The sequence below is a fragment of the Triturus cristatus genome, chromosome 2_2 (assembly GCF_964204655.1).
Source record: "Triturus cristatus chromosome 2_2, aTriCri1.1, whole genome shotgun sequence".
In the NCBI taxonomy this organism is placed as follows: Eukaryota; Metazoa; Chordata; class Amphibia; order Caudata; family Salamandridae; genus Triturus; species Triturus cristatus.
This window is the reverse complement of record NC_140582.1, coordinates 1,044,261,904-1,044,284,808: the sequence shown is the minus strand read 5'-3', so window position 1 is coordinate 1,044,284,808 and position 22,905 is coordinate 1,044,261,904.

Here is a 22,905-nt window from a genome sequence, read left to right as displayed (position 1 = left end):
CCGCTGTTTCAGTTGCCACAGAGAAGAGGGAACCGCAACCGACTCTGTTAACCGACTCCGTCGCTGACCTTCTGTCCTGAAGGCACCGCAAGACGCACCGACTCGCCCTGCACCGTAAACCTTGGTCTCACCTACTCCGTCACCGAGCCGCTGCCTGCACCGCATCGAGAGACACCACAACCTGCATCGCCTCGCTTCACTTCGCTGGCCTGGGCTCACCAACACGATCGCTGCTGGCTCGACACCCGTGACTGACTCGTCACGCACAGCTGTCCGACTCGTCCAGTGTCACTTCCCACCAACCGGCTCTGTCGCTCGCATCGCAACTTGCCAGCACCGCATCGAGCACCCCCTCGCCCTGCAACGCCTGCCTTGGTCTCACCGACGCCGTATGAACGATCATCACCGAGCCGCTGCTCGCACCGCATCGAGAAGCACCGCGCCGTGCACTGCCGCCACTTTGCACAGTAACCGCGACGGTCGCCACGACCGGCTCTGTCATCTGCACCGCAACCTGCCAGCACCGCATCGAGCACCATCTCGCCGTGCACCGCCCGCCTTGGTCTCACCGACGCCGTCTGAACGATCGTCACCGAGCCGCTGCTCGCACTGCATCGAGAGGCACCGCACCGTGCACCGCTTCCACTTTGCATCGCAACCGTGACGGACGCCAAGACCGACTCGCACCGCCGCGTGGGTCACACTAAGAAAGGTACTGTGAACGAATCTGTCCCGCTGTTGCTGGCCCGTACCGACGCGGTCAGCGGGAACTGCGAGCCTCTGTTGTTTTCAGCATCACGGTAGGCTCGGACCGAGCTACCGACTCGTACGAACTGTGTTTTTCAACGTATTTTGCAACTTAAAGACATTTTGAGAAGTAACTATTTTTAAAGTACTTTATTGTGGATTTTTATCGTATTTAGTCTTGTTTATATAAAAAAATATTGGATATTTTTCTAAAACTGGTGTGGTGTCCGTTTGTAGTGCTTACATTGTATTACTGTTGGTTTTGTGCAAATGTTTTACACACTGCCTCTAAGATAAGCCTGACTGCTCGTGCCAAGCTACCGAGGGGGTGAGCAGGGGTTATTTTAGAAGTGTAACTCCCTTGTCCTGACTAGAGTGGTGGTTTCTGCCTGGCTCGGGTGCAAACCTTAGCCAACCAGAAATCCCATTTCTAACACTATCACATTTTGTATCTATCTTTTATATCTATAATGCATTAACGGTCTTTATGTTATACTATAGGTATATTACTTGAATGTTTTAGACATGTATCTCATCCTAGATATTTGTAGATGATAGTTTGAGCGCATGGATTTCACTACACATAAGTCAAATCCCTATTGGTTAGACATGCTCTATAACGGCACATTCAGGCGTTGTTGGAAGGTGGTTCTGACCATCTGAGCTGCCCGGATTTTTCACTTTTTGAACACCTATTTGTTGAGCTTTTACTGTGGGAGAGCCTCATAAGTTGGGACTCACCCACAGTGAATTCATGATGAAAGGGACTGCATGTGCATTTTACCGGTGTCTCTCTGGCGCGAGTAGGCCACGGCGCTGCAGCCAAAGCAAGGGGCCCCGGGCTGGTTACATGCAGACACGAGTGTACATGCATGTGCACAAGTGTAAGGGCTGTGCAGGGGAGATTCCTAGCGTGTGCAGCCCAGGAGCAGCTACAAAGTGAATGGTGTGGCAGGACTTATGCAGAACTGGGCAGTGACATGAAATAGGCTTTCTATAATGGGAAGAAACATTTGAGGGAAAGTCAGTGTGCATTACTGCTTTCACTCCATTACTCTCCTATGAGGATGGGGAGCACATAGGCTAGTTTCACTTTCCTGCGACCTACAAATTCCAGACATGCACTAAAATCCACTGTAACGTATGTGAGAAGAAGTATTCTGCAGAGTCCAAAGTCATATTTGTACTGCTTTTGGGTCATCCAGAAATGTCATATTTCTCTGAGTCAGCTCGTAACCAGGGCCTGGCAGGGGATGACCTTGCCAGGCTGAATTAATGACCTTCCTCTCCAAGCTGCAGCGTCAGAGGCCCAGCCCTGCACGACAAGCATTCCAAGGGCGAAGGCCTCCTGTCCAAGAAGAGAGGATGGGTGGAGCTACAGGTTCATCCATCAGCAGCTGTCACCTGGTGCCAGGCACCAAGCTGATCTGAAGAGAAGGCAGCAAGGGGAAAAGGGGCTCTCCGATACCATGTGGCATGAGACCCCTGGACGACGTCATTTTGAACAAACCCAGAGGCCTGGGCAGGAAGGAGGGAGCAGGGCCATGGAAGTGATGTGTTGCTGTTTGATAGGGCAAACATAGACTTCGTGCCAGCCCCCACCCCATTCTTTTTTTAAAAGAGATTGCACAGGAAGAGGAGCTCTCTCTGGGGTGTGGTCTGCTGAGGACGACTGGTGCTGGAGCCTGGCACCATGGGCAGCTGGAAGGAAGAACCTCCAGACTGGTCTAGGACCCTGACTTGCGCCACAAGGGGAGTCCAGGACCAGTGAGCAGAAGCCTTGGCCTCTGTGCGAGTAGAAGGGAGGCCCAGGAAGAGAGCCAGATGAAAGGCTGGTGCAGGGAGCCAGTGAAGAACGCTCCCTGCTGAACTCACCCTCCTTGAGGCCAGGAGGGTTAAGGAAAGTGCTCCCAGTGGCTGGGGAGCACCACCAGGAGCAAGAAGAGGCATAAATGGCGCAGATTGGTACCCTGGGGGCTGAGATATGCCCCCCAGAAGGTAGTCGACCTTTGACCTCTGGCTGGACCAACGACGAATCGCGTGGGGCTCTGCTGCCGGTCTTGAATGTGCCCCCAGGGTGGGTCAGGTCCCGGGGGCTGACCCCAACATGAAGCAAAGCTGTGGAGCGCCGTCGCGCTCCCTGTGAAGTGGCCCAACCGGGTGGCCAGGAGCCCACCCTGGCCCCCGGCGATGATGGAGGGCGGGGAGCGCCATGGTGCCCCCTGGCGAAAATGCATTTGTGGCCCGGCACCCCAACTCTGGGCCCCGACGAGGAGACGCTAAGTCGGCGAGCGCTTCCGCGCTCCCCGTGAAGCTGGGCAAGTGGGGTGCCAGGAGCCCACCCTGGCCCCGAAGAGAGCGGAAGTCAGGGAGCGTGAAGTGGCCCAGGGGCCCGGGACCCCATCTCCGGGCCCCAACGTGAAGGCGGAGAACAGGGGAGTACCACCACACTCCCCAGCAGACTAGAAAGGAAAGGCCGGCTCCCGTGGCAGCACGCGAGGGTGCTGGCCAGTCGGGGAGCCGGCGGGGCAGCAAGGGGTGGGCTCCCCTGGCTGCCCTTCAACGATGTGGCAATGCGGGGTGCCCGGGTGGGACCGGGCCCCCGCGAGGAGATGAGCGGCCGGGGGTGAGCTCCCCGAGCCGTGTAGAACCACTCACCTGGGGGTCCGGGTGGGACCGGACCCCCCATCGAGGGCTGAAGATGCGGCGATGTCGCCAGCAGTGCGTTGCGGCTCTCCCCGGAGCAGCGGGGAAGCTGCTGCTATAATATGCACAGGCAGGAGCCACTTGCCCCATAATGCCTTGTAGGCCCGGAACGGCCTGCAAGGGAAAACAGCCTTTTCTCGACTTGTGGTGACCCCAGGAGGATGGGGTCACTGCGACATGGGTGCCAAGGTGCAGGGGGAGCTGTAGGAGCAACACAGTCTCCCTCAGCACAAAGATTAAAGTCCCCCCCCCCAAAGTATCTTGGGGACTGGCAAGAAATAACCCCATATGGGCTCAGCCAGGCACCAACAGCATCCTATGGCTGGAACTTTTGTTCTTCAGCTGTGGGTGCCTTAGGGACTGCGCCAAGGTGTGAAGGACTGTGTCAAGGATGTCTGGCAAAGGGCATCCCCTGGAGGTGAAGAGGTGTCATTTCACCAGAAATGCATTTACTTATGTTATTTCTTTTAGAGGGACTGGAAGTCACATGTGTTATGTGAAGTACCTGTGTTAGGTGATGTCATAAGGAAAGTGGGGTTATATTGACAGACATTCCTACTAGGGTGTCTGGCTGTATATGCTTAATCCTGTTATTCAACTGTGATGCCTTTTAGGGGCTTTAATTGCAATGCATTACAACTGTTATCAGCTATGATAGGTACCTCATTTAAAGTGATGCCCAAGCATGTATTGTTGCTACTGCGTTAGGGGAAGAACAACCCAGATTGTTAGCCACTAAGATGCAGGGGTGTATACTGTATGGTCAGTATAAGATGCTCAGTCAGGGTTTTATGTCCCCAGGGCAGGTGTACCTATTTGTAATGCTTGTTGAGATGATGGGGTGGGTCGCCACTGGGATGGTGCCAGTTGGTAAGGCCCTCGCTCCAGGTTGTGTCAACCCACTGCATTAGGGGGCAAGATGATGTGCATTCTTGGGAGTGGTGGTACTAGACCCCGCCCCCACCTGCAGGAGGGGTGGAGATGTTATACAATGTCGCAAAGTATTTCCAACAGCTTATGTATATTTGTAAATTGGTGCATAGTATTAAGTAGTGTGTGTGTGTTTAATAAATGTACTCTTACTTTTATAAAGCAAAGTACAGACTGGACAATCAATTATTGAGTGTTATTTCTGCGCACCTGTAATGGCGATTACTAGCCCACACCACCTCCCTTGAGTAAGCCTTCGACTGCTCTGCAACGCTACCCTCTTAGAGTCAAGCGCTACAATAGGGTGTTTGGTTCCCAGTGAAGGACAAATGTGACATGTTATTTGTGCAGGCCTCACAGATACTTCCTCGTTTTCCAACAGGCGTACAAGCTGGGGATGACGTAAAGTCCCTAAGGTCCAAGTAGGCCCAGACTCTATCTTATTCCATAGAGGCTGACATCTTCCTTAACTTAGACAATTGAAGTCACCATATTCCATGATTTATACAGAATCATCGTCATGCCTGCATGCAGATGCACATGTTGCCAGACTGTATCTTTGTAGGAACTGCGACAGCATCAAGTTCTTTGATTAATGACATAGATACAACATCAAATGCAACATTCATCTGGGTCAAACTTACTATGCCAAGGTTAAATAACAACACATACAGACATATAACCAAAATGATGTAGTCTGAAGTGACGTCCTTTAACCTTATATGTTCCTGAGGAAAACATCTAGGACGCATACCTTGATGCACATAATCTATATCAGACATTCCTAAACTTATGTCAGAAATTCCAATTTCTGAATTGCTTTAGTATGTAAGGACTGCCACTTGACCACTTGTTAGGAGAGGTCATTCGCCAGATTATCACCTGAAATTCCGCCAGAGACCATCTCACCCGCTGCCAGCCCACTTCGCAGATATTACATCTCGCCTGAAACTGACAAGGCCAAGTCCTGGAGAAAGACCGACTTACTGCTACCACAGTGGGTGTTGGCCCTTCACGGCGAATACTGTCTTCACATCTCCGCTGATAAAGACAGCCTTTGTGGTCGACAAGGTATTCAGTGCGTCTCTTCTCCCTGAGAAACTCTAGACTGCAAGTTGCTCTGCCTTCCATGTTCTTGTAGCATAGCGCATAGTAGTAGACGTTAGGTTGTTAGGTTCTAGATGACATTTTAAATTACATGTTAACAATGCTAGAAATGTTCATTTTTTTCTCGTTATTTATAACATGTCTTGTTGATGTTTTCATAAAATTCTGTGTAGTTATTTTAGCTGTACTGAGAAATAGATTGTTTCTGTAGTAGTAAATACTTTACATCTAAAAGTGTTAACTCTTCTTAGCACAGTGTGTGTGAGATACTGAGAATAACTCAATAAGGCTTGTTGCTGTTTCCAAAGTGCCCTGAGCCCTTCATCAGATTGTTAGCTACCCAAAAGCAATACTTCTATGTGCAATTACACATTGAATAGTATCTTGCAGGGCTACAATAACTTGTCTTTCCCAAGGTGGGTGGGAAAGCACGCCTTGTAGAGTTGTGCTGAAGTCATAACCATAGCTGCCAAGCTTTCAGGTTGTTTATGTGCGACATTTGCATAATTTCAGTGTAATTATAAGTGACATTCAATGACTATCAGTGATACTTTCTGGCAAGCAAAATCAATCAAAGAAGAGGAGGAAACATATGAATATCAGAAATTATGCCCATCTGAGCAATGAGAAACTCTAAGATCTTAAAACTGCTGCAAAGCACCAGAAATGGAAGGGCACTAACCTAGTAAAAAACAGTAACTCACAGCTAATCCTCATAAAATATAGTTTTGCGAATATGCGTGGTTCATGTTTTTTTGTGAAAACTGCCACTAGCCAAAACGCTGATTTTGCTGTAGCACTCCATTATTCCCCAGAGCTATCTTGACATTTTCCCCCAACTGTTGCCACTGTCCACAAGTGTTTTGGGAGTGTATTGCTAGGTTAGAACTTCGATGCCTTGCTTTGTCTTGAGTTGTTTGGCCTTTGGTCGGGCCTTGCAGGCTGCTGGTCAAGGACATGCCTGAGAGGAAGGAGAGTCTGAGGCTGCATCTCTCCTCAGTGTTTCATTCTGGCTGACTGGATGGAAGCATAGGCGCTTTTATTATTGTGTGCACAACTGAAGAGTGTTATTACAAGTGATGCAGCTGTTCGTGTCGTTGAGCTGAGCAAGAAGAGAAAGGCGCTTTCGTCACTTTGGCTCAATTTGCCGGCTGTGGGAGCAATGGACAACAAGTAGTTTTGGCATTAGGAAAACTTAGACGCACAAAATCAAACAGTTAATTGAAACACAGCCTCTGTAGGTCAGGCATGATGTTGCTGGTTGGCAGGAACAATTAATTCCTCCTGCCTTAACCTGCGCCGACTGGACCTTGTCCCAGACTCCTCCTGGTTCCTGGCAATCAATGACTGAGACAGAGTCTGTCCAGGCAGTCTCTGACCTTATGGGACTGGACTGACCAGACTGTGGTGCCAGTGTGTAACGCCCTGAACGTCTCAGGATCGTTTAACAGACACGACAATGAGGACGCAACCACTAGTGAAGGGTTAGTTGTTTTAATGAAGGCAAATATAATACAAAGAATAAACAAAAGTTATAGTCACTGGAATCCTCCAGGCTAAGTACGTTACCAGCCCACAGCACGGATGGTCCTAACCGTCCTCTGCATATACGCCGGTCCCGGCGTATGCCAACAGAGGGCAGAAATGAAATGGCCGACAATGCCAATCGGTAGGCTGTGAGGGGCACGAAGAGTGTTGGGGAGAATCGAGGAGTCAGGGAAACACCCAGCCGGGGTCTCTACCTGAAGGGAGCAGCCGCTCAACCTCTTCCTCAGACTGCACCGGGACGCGGAGTCACCTCCTGGTGATGCGTCACCGATACCCCAATCACAAGCAAGAAGACTGAACCGAGAGCAGCCGCTCGATCGATCCTGTGGACTTCCGAGTCTGTAACGCGGCAAACACCTCCTGGTGTGCGTTACAGCTGGCAGTCCCTGTGTCTCTGGTCGGGCTGGGAGTTACGACTCCAACCAGCAAAAGCGCCACTGCGCTTGGACTCAGCCGAGTCAAAAAGCGAAGCTCAATGGTTGACCGGTAGAGCTTCCGGGTCCTTCACAGGTGACGATGGGGCAAGACACGGCCCAGGGAGTAACGACTCGACCTACCTCCGTTCTTGCCTTACTGGAGCACCACTCCGGAACACTGCTCTTCACGAAGCAGGTACGTCGGTGTGAACACAATATCCGACAGCGTTGTACCTCCCGGTTCCTCCCTTTATAGGGCGTGTTTTCCTTGAGTTATGTAACAGCTCTCCTGTTTACATAAGGGCGTGTTTCCTTGAGTTATGTAACAGCTCTCCTGTTTACATAAGGGCGTGTTTCCCTTGAGTTATGTAACAGCTCTCCTGTTTACATAAGGGCGTGTTTTCCTTGAGTTATGTAACAGCTCTCCTGTTTACATAAGGGCGTGTTTCCCTTGAGTTATGTAACAGCTCTCCTGTTTACATAAGGGCGTGTTTTCCTTGAGTTATGTAACAGCTCTCCTGTTTACATAACCTCTCAACCGCTAAGCATCCTGGGAGATGTAGTCCGTTTTCGCTGGTTACCGTTTTCCTCCCCTCGTATGACAGGAATTCTTGACACAGTGCGGATCTTACAGCTGCTAATTTATCAATTTAATTACACTGGCAGTTTGATTGAGCTGAGCCCAGCACGCTGCGGCACTAGCCTGGTGAGCGGTGAGCTTCAGGCTCATGTTGGAAATTAAATATTCTCAATTAGTAATGAAAATCTCGATTCACACAGACTGAGTGAACCACGCCCATGATGAGTTTTGCAGCACGGACCAGAGAGGTAGTCAGATCCCGTTTTGTATAATAATGATCATCCCTCATGATCCTGCCTCTGCGATGACTGTGCGGTCCCCTTTCTCCGGCCAATGAGAATGAAGAATGCTGTCGCGCTCACACCTGGCTTGGCAGTTCGGGCTGGACTGTTCCCATGAGGCACAGGGTCAAGACTGATTTGCATATCGCCAGGTCTAAACTGGGGTGGCATGGTGAGCAAAAGAATGATGGATTTAACCCAGATCTCTTGACTGGGGGTGAATGTTTTGATTTGTTCTGCATTCCATCCATCAATTGTGTGTCTTTTGCTTTCTCGCCCTAAGTGCGCCGGGTATGCCCAGACGTGGGTCTCGGGCTCACTGTGCCAATCGAATCAAGCTATCCTGGCTGAAGAGGGGTGAAACCCCGAAACCGGTCCCAGGATGCTTGTTTCTGGTTCAGGGAGGACCTGGCTTGGCAGTACGGGCTGGACTGTTCCCATGAGGCACAGGGTCAAGACTGATTTGTATATGGCCAGGTCTAAACTGGGGTGGCATGGTGAGCAAAAGAATGATGGATTTAACCCAGATCTCTTGACTGGGGGTGAATGTTTTGAATTGTTCTGCATTCCGTCCATCAATTGTGTGTCTTTTGCTCGCTCACATGATGACGAATACCAAAACTGGGTTTGGGCTCAAATCAGTAAGGCCAAGCCTCTATTGAAACAAAAACAGCAGAACTGCCAGTACTGATAACTTTTTTATCTCATTTATTTTCGAGAGGACATGTTACTGATGTTCCCAGTAATTCAAGTAGAAGCATTCTACTTGAAATCGTGGAAACTGACAGAATTAAAGCCGAGTAGGGAGCTCTAAATACTTGTCCTACAAAGAGAAAAAGCTGGTGAAACGCAAAGTCAACGCTCCTTTTTCAAAACAGAATTGCGAGACGAGTAGTAATGACACCCACGATCTCCCAAGAATTGAATTACTGGGAACATCATTAAACCAGAGAGGAACATCCTGAAAATTCACAATATTTTTTCCTTTTCAATCCTCTAGATCGGCTGATCTAGACTACGACTGAGCGTGCAGGTCCTGATGAGAACCTGTTGATTGGATGAGGTTTGAAACGCGTAGACCTTTTCTTTCCAGGCCATAAGGATTGAGAATTATTTGAATTATTTGACATAGTGGATACAATGTTCAGCATATTTCTATGGCCTGTTTTGAAGTAATTTTAGTGGTTGAAGAAAACGTTATTTATATGTGAAAGGATTTGTGATGTGAGTGTGCTGGATGATGTGGTGAATGATATGAAGGCGAATGAGAATGTATGGAGATGTATGAAAATGGTGGTATGGGTGTTGAAAAAGAGTTGTAATTCATTGTTGTTGTAGTAGAAGGTGGTAGTAGTTTTGTGTAACTGTTTTTAAAAATTATAGGTGATGGATTATGGCAAATAAACAAAAGAAATTTGTGGATTAATCTGACGGAAAAAGAGGTCTGTAGTACATGTTGTTTACATTAACATGTCCTCTCGAAAATAAATGAGATAAAAAAGTTATCAGTACTGGCAGTTCTGCTGTTTTTGTTTCGCTCACATGATGAGGCACCAATATTACTCTGAGGCGGGCACTCAGAGGGACAGTGTTGACAGTGTTGACAAATGGACACACACTAAACTGTTTGTTGCACTCATATACGTTGCTGAGGCTGGCCTGAGCTGAGTCTTAGGAGCAGCTGTCATGAATGCTGCAGCCAGCGCAGGCCGGCGCGGCCAACACTCCTGCCCTGGCACTCATGAAAGCTCACTTTTCACAGCGAGTGCGTACAGAAGTGCAGTCTGACACTCTGCCAGAGAAGCTGCTTGCTCATGAGTGCTTGAGCGGCGCTTCCGGTCCCGCTTGTGTCTGTCTGCTCTGAGTCAGTGCCGGTGGAGTCAAGGAGTCACTATAATGCGTGACTTTGCATTTCAGTGCGGTGATGTGGACCACCACACTGAAATGCGTAAGTCTAACGCCTGATACATGGTATTTGGCAGGGCTGCATAACTTACGCAACAGGTGTGGTCTGAGTTTGTAGGATTCGGGATGCCGACATGGGGGGGTCACCAGGGTGCCAGATATAACTTGCTGACGGGCGCACTTAACTTTGAAACTGGTATGTTTCTCTTCCAATTGTACATCACATTCAATTCTTCATGATAATTTATAAGTCAGGAATCAGTTGTTATTTGTTTCTTTAATTGATGAACCATCACGGGGCTCGTAGTTGCCTTCTCATACATACAGACATGCCAATATACCCAATTCAGGCGGGAGACCCACGATTTTTCAAGCCAAAAATGGCTTTCTTTTAACTATCTCCAACCTGAAATTGCATCTTGTTCAATAGAAGTCAATGGAGAAATTACATTCTCCCTAATTCTATTTCAAAATCTCCCACTTCCCTGTCCTAAAATGTTGTCACGTCTGTACATATTGTAATTCAAAGCAGTAAATCTTCTTTTTTTTAAAACAATGCATTTCGGGCCATTCATGACCCTTCCTCAAGGTCTCAATTTGACAGTCTAGAAAATGAAACAAAAAGTAGCTATTCTTCAGCCCTCGGTGCTAGAAATGTCAGAATGTTTATATTTACACAAGCGGCACCCGTGTTAACGGATCATGTTGGTGACTTAATGAAATGAAACACTAGATAAAAGACCTGTACTCAGTGGTGGTCAGTGCAGTATGAAAAAATTAACACGCACATTTTTTTTTTCTTCTTTTTATTGAATTTTGCAACAAACAAGAAGTCAGCGAAACACGCAAATCCTTACCGTGACTGGTGTTTGGTACAAACTTGCAACAAATCAAAAAAGTAAAAGAATTAATTAACGGAAAATTAAACAAAAAAACGCAAGCACGTTGACCAGAGATAAACTCCTAGTGAGCGTGCATTTAAGAAAACATCAAGCGTGTCTGGTCGAAAACCCATACTGCCTCATTCAGTGAGACCTACAATCTTAAACGTGGCCACAGTTGTCGGCCACCATTTCCAAAGCAACCTGCTTGCAATAATCCTATGACAAAAAATGTACCCGATGTGATCCCTTTTTTAATGCTTAAGAGGTTAAACCGCTCCCAAATGAGCCCACTCGCGTCTTTTAAACAATATGTCACGTGTACGCAAAAAGCGTGCTAAAAGCGATAGTTACCGGCGTACCTGTGCCTGAATCAGTGCTGTGTAAATCGTATGAGAATCAATAAAGATTCAAACACACAGATTGAAAAACTTAAAAGAACAGAATGCTATTGCCGCAGATCAGAGCATATAAATTCTCCCTACTTCCACAGATAGAGTAATTTCACAGATACACGCACATACACTCTTCATTCACTAGGGCCCATCACACCGTCATACACTCTATTACTCTACCCGCACTGAACCTGAGAGGAAACTTCTTGTACACTCTGCATCTACATTAAGGCCAATGCGACCAAATTGATATTGCATTGAGTCATGATTTAAACAATAATAATTACAATAAGGAATTCAATAACTGACAAAGAAATAACCACCCGACACTGTAATTCAAACACAAGGTAATTTTATCTAAATTAGTTCAAGTGAAAGTCAATCAATAGCAAAATCGTTATTCTCATATTTACCTATTCTAGCTAAATGTCATAAATGGGTCAGGACAGGTCTCTCAGTAAAGTCTCTCGAGTCGCCGTCCTCACAGCATCGATCCTCACCAGCATGGGTTCAGAAAGAAGTGGCCTCAAAAATCCCGAATGCAAAGACACGGACCCTCTCTAGTCTAGTATATTTATAATAAAACTAACGAAATAAATGTTACAATCATTATTCTGAATGTCCGTTGAGCCGCCGAGCAGAGCGAGCAGGAAAGGATGTAGCATCGCTACATTTGCAAAACCTCCGCTCAGGAAAAAAAAATCACAAAAATAAAAAGACGGAAGAAGGAAACTCAATCTTGAAAATGTTGCATTAATAGAAGCTCTTCCTTGGAATCATGGCAAAGCCATTACAATTGTGAATAGTTCATTGTGGCTTCATTCTCAACCAAGGACAACTCAGCGGATTGGCAGCACGCCTGGAATCGCTGTCATCATAGAAGCTTTTCAAATTGTGCAGAGGCTGCGATCTGGTGACTTTCAACCATGTTCAGCAAGGCCTTCCGTCACATCTCATTCACTCGAACGTAGGCTGTAAATGGCAGCCATTTTCTTTTAGGCCAAAACGGACCATCTTAATTGAAAGAAACACAAACAACGTTACTACATCATCGCAATGATTAAACAGTGTTAATTCCCACTAATACCCTTATGTGTATGTAATTATCTAGCCATCTGCGACATATTTAAGCATTAATACACGTTATTAAAAAGCATGAATATAAAACAAATAGCACTCCCGTTATTTATTTAAACGCACATATTATTGAGCAACATATATGCATTCCCACGTGTAGTTTCTCTTATTAGTATGTCGATTAGTCAAAATCTATCACGAAAAAACGATAATTAGTGATTACAGATTATTGATTTTAGCTATGACACATAGACAAAACTGGAGCTTAAAACCCAATAAATTTTCAACAGAAAACTCTGCTCCAGCAATCCCCCCTTTGGTGATATTATCACCAAATAAATCAAAACCCAAAAAAAAAAATTTCCCAATTTAGGAGAAATCGAAATGTCTCTTTCTTTCTTCCCAACTTACACACCAGATTCCCTTTCATCAACCCTTTTTGTCTCCAAGTAAACACTCTCTCTCAATTCTTCTAATTCTATTTCTTGTGGGTCTCTTTCTGACCTCTTTTGTCTCTTTTCAATTTTAGCTCTAATTCTTTTCTTTTTCCCTCCCCTGTTTTTACAACACAAACACACCAATCTTAATATCAACAAAGCAATAATCACACATGTCAAAGGAAACAACACCTTACCTATAATAGTACTACCTAGTTTAGCAATAAAACTCTTAACAGCTGTCATCTTATTAGCTAATTTAGTCCAAATACTCTCAGTTTCCAGTGGTACTAATTCCTCATGCAAATCAGTAATATTTTTGATATAGACCTTCAGGTCTTTACTTTCGTCAGGAATGTAAGTGCAACAAGGTTGAACTTTCAGCATTCCACAGACTCCACCCTCCTTGGCCAATAGAATATCAAGAGCAAGTCGATTTTGCATAGACATGGCACGTACGGCAATCATCTCCGTATTTACCAAAAGAAACCCTCCAGCGGTACTTGTCGATAAGCGATCCACCACTGTTGACAGTTTCCGAATTCCATATGCATTAAGCGAAATTCCCACTGCTGGAATTAAAGCTCCAAATATATCACCTACTATTTCTGACCAAGTCTCTCTCTTAAAACGTGTTAGTAAGTTAATATGTTCTACATCTTCTATCTTATCTATATGAAAAATCTTTGGGAAGACCAGACCAACATAACATGTGCCATACCAATGGTCAGGCAACCTGTAATAAGCCCTGTTCCCACAAATATAATACACTCCCGGAAAAACTGGATCTTCTCCTCCTCTGAATCCCCATCCCGTTGCAATAAAGTATGTATCATGGCACTCACTAGTCCCAACAAAATAATTATCATATTGGGATTTCCTCCTGGTAATGCATAGTTTACCCTTCTGTGGTGCATCTAAAGCCAAAGTTGGACTGGCCCCATTCCTCAACTCCTTTCCCATTTCAATGTCCCAAATTGTCTCACTCATTTTATATTTCCCTGCCTTCTCATGCATGCTAATTCTCCTTTCCTCTACCATGTTCAGGAAATCTTTCTCTTCTTCTTTCAAACTGCAAGTTAAATTGTTCTTAAAAATGTAATCTAATGTTAATTCTTCTTTTTCAATAAAAATTTCACCAAAAATGTCAGCTTCTTTAGCTGGATTCAGCTTTTTGTTCATAGGCAACTGCCCAAAAATATTATCTTTGTTAGACATCTCATAATCTATTTTCCCTAACAAATAAAAAACACTACTTAACACACTACATGAAATTCCATACATAGCTAAGTAACGCCTTCTGAAACAGATGCAGGTAATTGCATACATACGTGGCAATCCCTAACTTCCATTGTCTTTACGTATTCATACAACAACTTTGAAAAAACATTGCTAGAAAAATCATTAATTGACCTATCTTTATGTTTGTTAATGTTACTAATTCTAGTTGGAACTATTTTCTGTGAATTTTTCCCTACATTAGTCATATTCTCAGTATGTATCCCAAAAGTGTCTATTGTAACCCTAAAGGTAACTAATAAAGCAAGTACACACCATAATAGAACTAATAAACTAGTACAGCAGCAGCACATTCTACACCATCTTTTCAAAAAGGCACATCTACTTTGATTATTCTCCGTGTTAGCCATTTTACTACTTTGGCAGTGTCTTTTGACTTAGTCTCTTCTACTCCACTACTGAGTTTAGAACTCTAATTTTATTTCAAACAGCTAATTTCAAAGTTTCTTCTTTCACTTTCTCCAAGTGACTCCTTCAGTTCACTCAATTTGGATTTTCATCACTTTTCACTCCTTCTTCAGCAACATCGAATTGTATCAAATCTTCTACAACATCCTGTGCATCCGACTCTTCTCCAATGTCAGTCAGGATAACTTTTAAGATTCCAACAGACTTTTCCTCTCCCTCAACCACTTTTCTCAAGATCCCCTCCGGATTGTCTTGATTCACTGCTTCTTCTTCTTCTCCTTCAGACAGTGCCACATAAGACCATTCCGGTGATCTGTACTTTTGATTGGGTTGTCTAATTCTCTTGATTCTTCCTTGTTCCTTCGATTCTCCTTGTTTTCCACCTTTTGTTTTGTTTTGACTTGACACTTCGTTCACCTGTTCAGCTTTTGACGAATCCACTCGTGTCAATCTGAACCTCAGCCTCTTTATCTTGTTAGGCCAAATATCTCCTCATACAACCTTTTTCGGTCTCACTTCTTTATTGTTTCTTTCTCCAATCCAAGTCCTTTTCCTCAGAACTCGACCCTCATGTTTCTCATTCTCACTTTCGTCCGATTCTGTTTCATCTGCCTTTTGTCCCTCAGCAATTCTTTTATTCTCCACAGACTTCTTTTCCACCACTCGAGATTTCCCTATTCCTGTCCCTCCTCGGGTCTCCGACACGCAATCTTCTTGCTGTCTACTTATCCCTTCACCTAGCTCTTCAGAAATATTCCCTACACCTCCTCGGGGGTCTGCCGCAATCTGTCCCTCTCTATCTTCTTCTGACCCTGCTTCTTCAGGTGTAATCTCAAGTGGAATTTCAACCTCCTCATCTGATTCAGGTGTATTCCCTGTGGAATTTCTTTCTTCTCTCCTTTCTTCTCCACTGCTCGTTGGAACTTCAGGCACTCTTTCAGAATCTGATCTCTCCTCTGTAACTCTCAATGTTTGCTTTGATGCCTCCTTTGGAAGGAAAGAATCACCTGACTCTCTTTCTTCCTCAGCTCTTTCAGGATTCTTTTCCCTTCTCACTGGCTCAGTTTCTTCATCATCACTCGAGTCTGATTCTTCAAAATACTCTTTACCAGTCCCTTCTCCTGGATTTGGAACTCTCAGAGTATGACTTGCATGCACCCAGTTCTTCACACCAGCACACTTTACAGCAGTTGTCGTAGTCAGAATGACTTGTCTTGGTCTTCCCCACCTTGGAACCAAACAATTTCTTCTCCTGTGCACCTTTATCCTCACCCAATCCCCTGGACTCAAATCATGGGCTTGCTTCTTTTCAAGTGTAGTAGCGTCTTCTCCAACCTGGTGAAACACAGAATGAACTGCGTCAGCCAGGCCTTTACAGTAATCCAAAATCATGTCATCAGTTATTGTCATCAACTTGTTGACAGGCACAAATGCATGTCTCATCGCACGTCCCATTAGAATTTCATGCGGACTCAAACCAGTAGTTCTATCTGGAGTAGACCTAATGGTCATCAACACTAGAGGCAAGACATCTGGCCATTTCATTCCAGTAGCTAAACACATCTTACCAATTCTGTTCTTGATTGTGCCATTTATCTGTTCAACAACTCCAGAAGCCTCTGGTCTGTATGCACAATGTAACTTCTGCTGTATGCTTAGTGCTTCACAAATTAAACTCATGAGCTCATTATAGAAGTGTCCACCTCTATCAGACTCAATCGTTACTGGAAACCCATACCTAGGAATCAGTTCTCTTAACAGTAACTTTGCCACTGTTATTCTATCATTTCTCCTAGTTGGATAAGCCTCCACCCATCTCGAAAACAAACAGACTACCACTAGAACATACCTCAATCTGTTCACTTGGGGCATTTCAATGACATCTATTTGCATTCTGGTAAAAGGACCTCCTTCTCTGCCTATTGTTCCTAGGCTCACCACTGTCTTCTTCCCAGTGTTGAATTGCTGACAAATCAAACATCTTTGACAAATACTTTCTGCAATCAACCTGAACTTTGCATTGTACCAGGTCTGTTTAAAAGACCTAATCATGGCATCCCTCCCCAGGTGTCCCTGGCCATGATACATTCTTGCCATTGTCGACAGCATGCTGTTTGGCATGACTGGTCTTCCATCTTTACAGACCCAAACATGATCTGATTCTCTTGGAGCACAACCTGCCTTAATCCAATCTTTCTTCTCTTCCTTTCCTGCCTCATCCTGCAACAGTTTCACTTCATCCCACGTTTCTAAGACATTAGTAAACATCACAGAACAAAGAGACATTTCCTTTTCTCGTTCCCGATTAATCGATTGGTTATTCTTAGCACAATACTGTGCTATGTCATTTGCATATCTGTTACCAAGGGTAACAAAATCATCTCCTTGTCCATGAGCAGCACATTTTACAACTGCTAGTTCTTTAGGCAGCTGTATCGCCTCAAGCAATTTCCCAATCACTTCAGCATTCTTTATTGGAGTTCCACTCGACGTCAAGAAACCTCTCTGTAGCCACAATTGGCCAAAATCATGCACAACTCCAAAACCATACTGACTATCAGTCATCACAGTCACTCTCAGATTCTTTCCAATCTTGCAAGCTCTCGTCAATGCCACCAATTCAGCAACTTGAGTAGATCTTACTCCTTTCAAAGAAGATGCTTCCATCACTTCTGAAACTTTGCATACTGCATATGCTGCACTCAGCACACCATCGTCAGTCCTCAGACAAGATCCATCCACAAACAATACATGATCACTCACATGTAGAGGAAGATCTCTAATATCTGGTCTTGGTTTCGTACAGTAGTCAAGTACATCCAAACAATCATGATCAATTTCATCCTTCACACCCACATTTTCAGCATCAGGCAACAATGTCGCTGGATTCACATTCACACATCTTTCCAAAGTCACATTTGATGCTCCCAGAATGATTTTCTCATATTTAGTCAGCCGACTATGTGACATATATTGAGTTCTGCTTCTTGTCAAAAGAATCGCCACATTATGAGGTACGAATACCCTTACAGGATATCCCATGATAATACCCTCACTTTGTTCCAAACTTCTGCACGTAGCAGCTACTGATTTCAAGCAACCAGGTAAACCCACAGCTACTGGGTCAAGTGTCGATGAGAAGTACGCAATAGGCCTTCTCAGTTGTCCATGCTTTTGGATTAACACTGAAAGTGCACATCCATTTCTCTCACTGCAGTACAACTCAAACTCTTTCTCATAATCAGGCATTCCCAAAGCAGGGGCTTCACACATTCTGCTCTTTAACTCTTCAAATGCTGCCATTTGTTCCCCATTCAGTTCCAATGGGTCTCTCACCTCACTTTTAGTCAGCTTAATCAATGGCCTTGCTATCAGGGAAAAGCTACTTATCCACTGACGACAATAACCCACCATTCCCAGGAACATCCTCACTTCTCTTTGGGTCCTCGGGGCTCTCATTCCTCTGATTATACTGATTCTGTCATCAGTCACTTTTCTCAGACCTTTTTCAATATTGTGTCCAAGATAATGCACCTCTTTCTTGCAAAATTGTAATTTGGCTGGAGATACCTTTAACCCTCCATCTGCCAGATGATTCAGTAAAGCTATGGTATCTACTTCACAAGCTTCACGTGTCTTCGATGCCACAAGTAAGTCATCGATGTATTGCACTAGCACTGAGCTCTCAGGCATGATTAAACTCTCCAATGACTTTTTCAATAACTGATTGAATATCGAAGGACTCTCTGTATACCCCTGTGGGATACGACACCATGCTAAAATACGCTGTCCAAACCTAAATGCAAAAATAGGCTGGCTGTCATGATGCAATGGAATTGAAAAGAAAGCATGACACAAATCAATCACTGTGTACCACTCAGCATCATGTGGAATCTGATACAAAATCACTGACGGATTTGGCACAATAGGACAACATGCCACCACGATTTTGTTAACCTTTCTCAAATCCTGTACAATCCTAAACTTCCCATTAGGCTTTTTTAGCCCCATTATCGGTGAATTACACGGACTACTCAGTAATTCTCTCAATACTCCTTGCTGGATCATTTTCTCAATTATAGGCGTTATTCCCTCAATTATTTCTGGTGTCATTTTGTACTGAGGAATATTAGGATAAGTAATTCCCTCTTTCACTGAAATTTTCACTGGATCTACATTATTCATCAATCCCACATCTTCTCCAGTAAAATCCCAAACTGCTGTTTTCACTGTCTCTCCTAATTCTCTAGGTAAGTCATCTGGATTAAAGACGGCATATGTACCCACAATTTCACTCTCTCTATTATCTAGAGTCATTCTGTACAAGACATCCTCATCCGGTGTCTCAAAAGCTATTCCATCCGGAGTACAGAAAATTGTACAATCGATCTTGCACAATAAATCCCTACCTAACAAGTTCACTGGACTGGTGTCACAGACCACAAATCTGTGCATGTCTGAAAATTTCCCTATCTTTACCCTTACTGGTTCAGTAAGACGAGTCTTAATCTGTGTGTTTGCTACACCCACTACTTGGATTGCTTCGTCCGAGAGAGGAAGATTTCTCACATCTGCTGACCTGACAGTTGATCTCGTTGCACCTGTGTCTACTAAAAAAGTAACACTTTCTTCATTTATTTTCCCATCCACAAATGGTCCTGCCTGGTCTATTTCTAGAGTTGCACCAAGTATGCACTCTTCCTCCTCTCTTCGGCACCATCAATCATCACCCTCAGACTCACTCCCTTCCTTCTTTAACCAGTACTGTTGTACCAGGTTCGAACATCTCTGTTTGTTTACCTGCTCATCATTGTAGAATCCCGAATCCTGGCTGTACTTTTGGGACCCTCTATTCTGCGGCAAGGGCGGTTTTGGCTCTTGACTCTGCTGCTTAACACCCTTCTGCTGTTGCTGCTGATGATTACACCCCTCGTTCTGCACCTGTTGATTCAAAGGTTTATTCTCATTACTTACCAATGGTGGATTTGTACATTCGGATCTCCAATGTCCCAGTTGACCACAATTGTGGCAAGGGAACTTCTTCTTGGCCTCCTCCAAGCTTCCCTTTCCTTTTCCTACAAATCTGGGCCTATTTCCTGAATTATTTGCCTGTTCCACCAACTGTGCTTCTTGTCTCTCTGCAACTTTTACCTGTGCCCACATTGCCTTCTCTTTCAGCTTCCTTTGTTTTGCTTCAATTTCATCACTAAAATACTTAGCATGTCTCAGGATTTCATCAATTTTCTTACTCTGCCAATCAACTGTATGCTCTCGAATTCTTTCACTAATCTCAGGTCTCAGGCCATATACAAATCTGTATACAAAATGACTCAAATCTTTGTCACCCAGGTGTTCATCTCCACTGAACTGTTTAAAAGCTAGTATCAGCCTTTCATAGAAAGCATGAACTGATTATTTTGCTTCCTGATGTGTTCGATCTATTTTAACCCAGTCTGTCTCTTTTGGAGGTACCTTGTTTTTCAGAAACACAATAACCTGATCGTATTTCCTCATAACTTCTGGATCTGGAGCTCCTGTCTTTTGATCTCTTGGGTATTCCTTATCAGGCCAACCTATGGTTATTTTACACTCAGCCCACAAGTCTGCCGGAACAATTATATCAAACAGACTATTTAGGTCAACCCACAGCACTTTTGACAATTTCACAAACCTGTCTACCTGCCTATACCACTCGACGGGCTTTTCTCTCAGTCGAGGGAAATCATTTGTAAATGACAAAATATCCTGTCTAGTCCATGGAACATGTACATATCCTCCTCCAGGTATTTCTCTCATAGGATAAGCATCCACTGTTTTCTCCTTTTCCCTCACTGAAAATTCTGAATAAGTCCGGTCCACTGATTCTTGCCTATCTTTGTACCACCTGTCCTTCCATCTTTCTACATCACCCCATTTCCGCAACAAGGAAATCATCTCCTTAATTTGACCTGTTCTGCCTACATTATTCAAATTTTCTATGTCCTTTTCAGAAAAATCCACTCGATAAGGTTTCTGCAAAGCTTTCACTTTATCCATGTCTACTCCCAATTCACTCGCTATTCCTCTTAACCTATCATGTGTACTTTTAGCCCTCCAGGTGATACTCTTGCACATATATAACAATTCACCATCATGATGATCTCTCAGAATTTCCATAGAAACCGTTCCTGCAATAAGCTCCTCCAATTCTATGCGCAACCTGGCTACATCAATTGCTTGAGATTTTTTCTCTTTCTTTTGAAGAACTTTCAACCAATCATTCAAATCCTCAGCTGTTATTTCAGTAGACTTTTTCACTGTGCTCACTGGTTCTGCCATCCTCTGTGGTTCCAATATTGGCATTCCTACACAACTGGTATTCAATCCTGAATTAGACTGTACATTTAACTCATCATCGCCTATGGTATGCCTTAACTGATTTTCTCTCATCCTTATTCCTGACTCTTCCAAAGAACTAGCCAATCCATTCCCTATATATGGAACCGTTAAACCACTTTCACCTGTCCTCTGCTTATCAAAAACAGGCATAACCGGACCTATGGTTACAGGTACCGTAACAGCTTCTAGATTCTTTGTCAGCTCTCTGATCTTTTCAGTCAGCTCGGATGTTGTTCTGGCTAATTCTCTTGTTTTCTCATCACTAATCCGATCCTCTTTCTCTCGCTCTTTCTCTCTTTCCCTTTCCGCGAAAGAGCTACCACCTTTCAAATCAGGAGACACAACTTCTGTCTCAATAATGCGCAAAGTATTTCTTATTGGAGTAGCCACTGGCGTGTTCTCTTCTGGTTCTGGTCTATATGGAGGTGGTCTCTTGTAAATCATGTCATCTAGAACCTCATCCTCATAATCATTAGCTCCAAACCTTTTCACTTCTGCATCAGGTAACCTCCCTGCTTCCTTCCTGTCCTCCCTTTCTTCAACTGTCCTCATAGGATATAATTAAGGCTCCCTGTTTTCCGTTTTTACTGATTTTTACAGATAAATACAGACAGAAAACATTCATTTTCTTGTCTGTATTTATTTTTAAATGTGGATAAAAACGGAAATTGGGTTGCTTTTGGAGTAATTCTAAATACTGTTTGCCAGGCCAATAGATGTGTGGATTGATAGATAAGCGAGTTAAAAAAGAAAATAATTTTAGTAATGAGGCTTTAACAGCAGTAGATATGCACAAGGGTGATAGGGAAATTTGCATTTTTTCACATAAGTGCACTGATTTATCTTCTGCGGGTGCTCACAGCACTGAAACCTGGCAGACCTTCAAGCATGAGTGCATATTTATCGGTTAAATAAATGTGGAAATATGCACATTTTAGCTTATATTTTCCACAAAACCCAAAATAAATATGGATAAATACAGATAAAAGTAGCAAAAAATAAATATGGATAAATACAGACGGAAATGGCAGAAAAATAAATACCATAAAACCGGGAGCCCTAGATATAATCCCTCTGTCATACTCGCATCTCGCCATCTTCTCATTCGATCATGATGAGTTTCACGATCATATTTCCTCCCAAACATATATCTATACTGGCTCCCACTTCTCTGTTTCTCTCGTTCATGCACCTCATCTTCCCATTCTACCAATGCCTCGAACTGTGTCGGCCTTGGTCTCGGCTCAAGACACAACATCTTCTCCCGTAAATTTCTCAACACAGCCAAATTAAATGAACCATGTTCCGAGAAAGCTAAAACACCATCTTCTTTTGTATACCTAACCCAGTTGTCCAACCATATACAAGTATGATACCCATATTTTGCAACCATGAAGGATGCAGGTGTTTTCGTCGGAGGTAGCAATTCACCTTCTCTTGTTTTAATGTCCTTATCCTTATCAAACCATTTCTTTATTTTACCGAACAATGATTTCTTCTTTTTCCCCTCTTGGTAATACATTTCAGCGTTTACCAAAACTCCCTAGTCCCTTCCGTACAGTTACGAATCTTTTGTCCAATAACAGCGCGACTCACACCAACGCACCAATCCTGGAGCGTCTACGTCACTCTGTACTTCTTCCAATCCCTGCGCGGCTCACACTAACGCACCAATCCCAGCGCGAGCACTGTTCTGATTCACTATCCAATCAGAGCGCGGTCTTTCTGACGTCAGTAGTCGCTGCAGCCGCTTTGACTCCTGTCTCTTGTCACTCGACTACCCCTCCTTTACAAAACCGTCTCCGTTGGC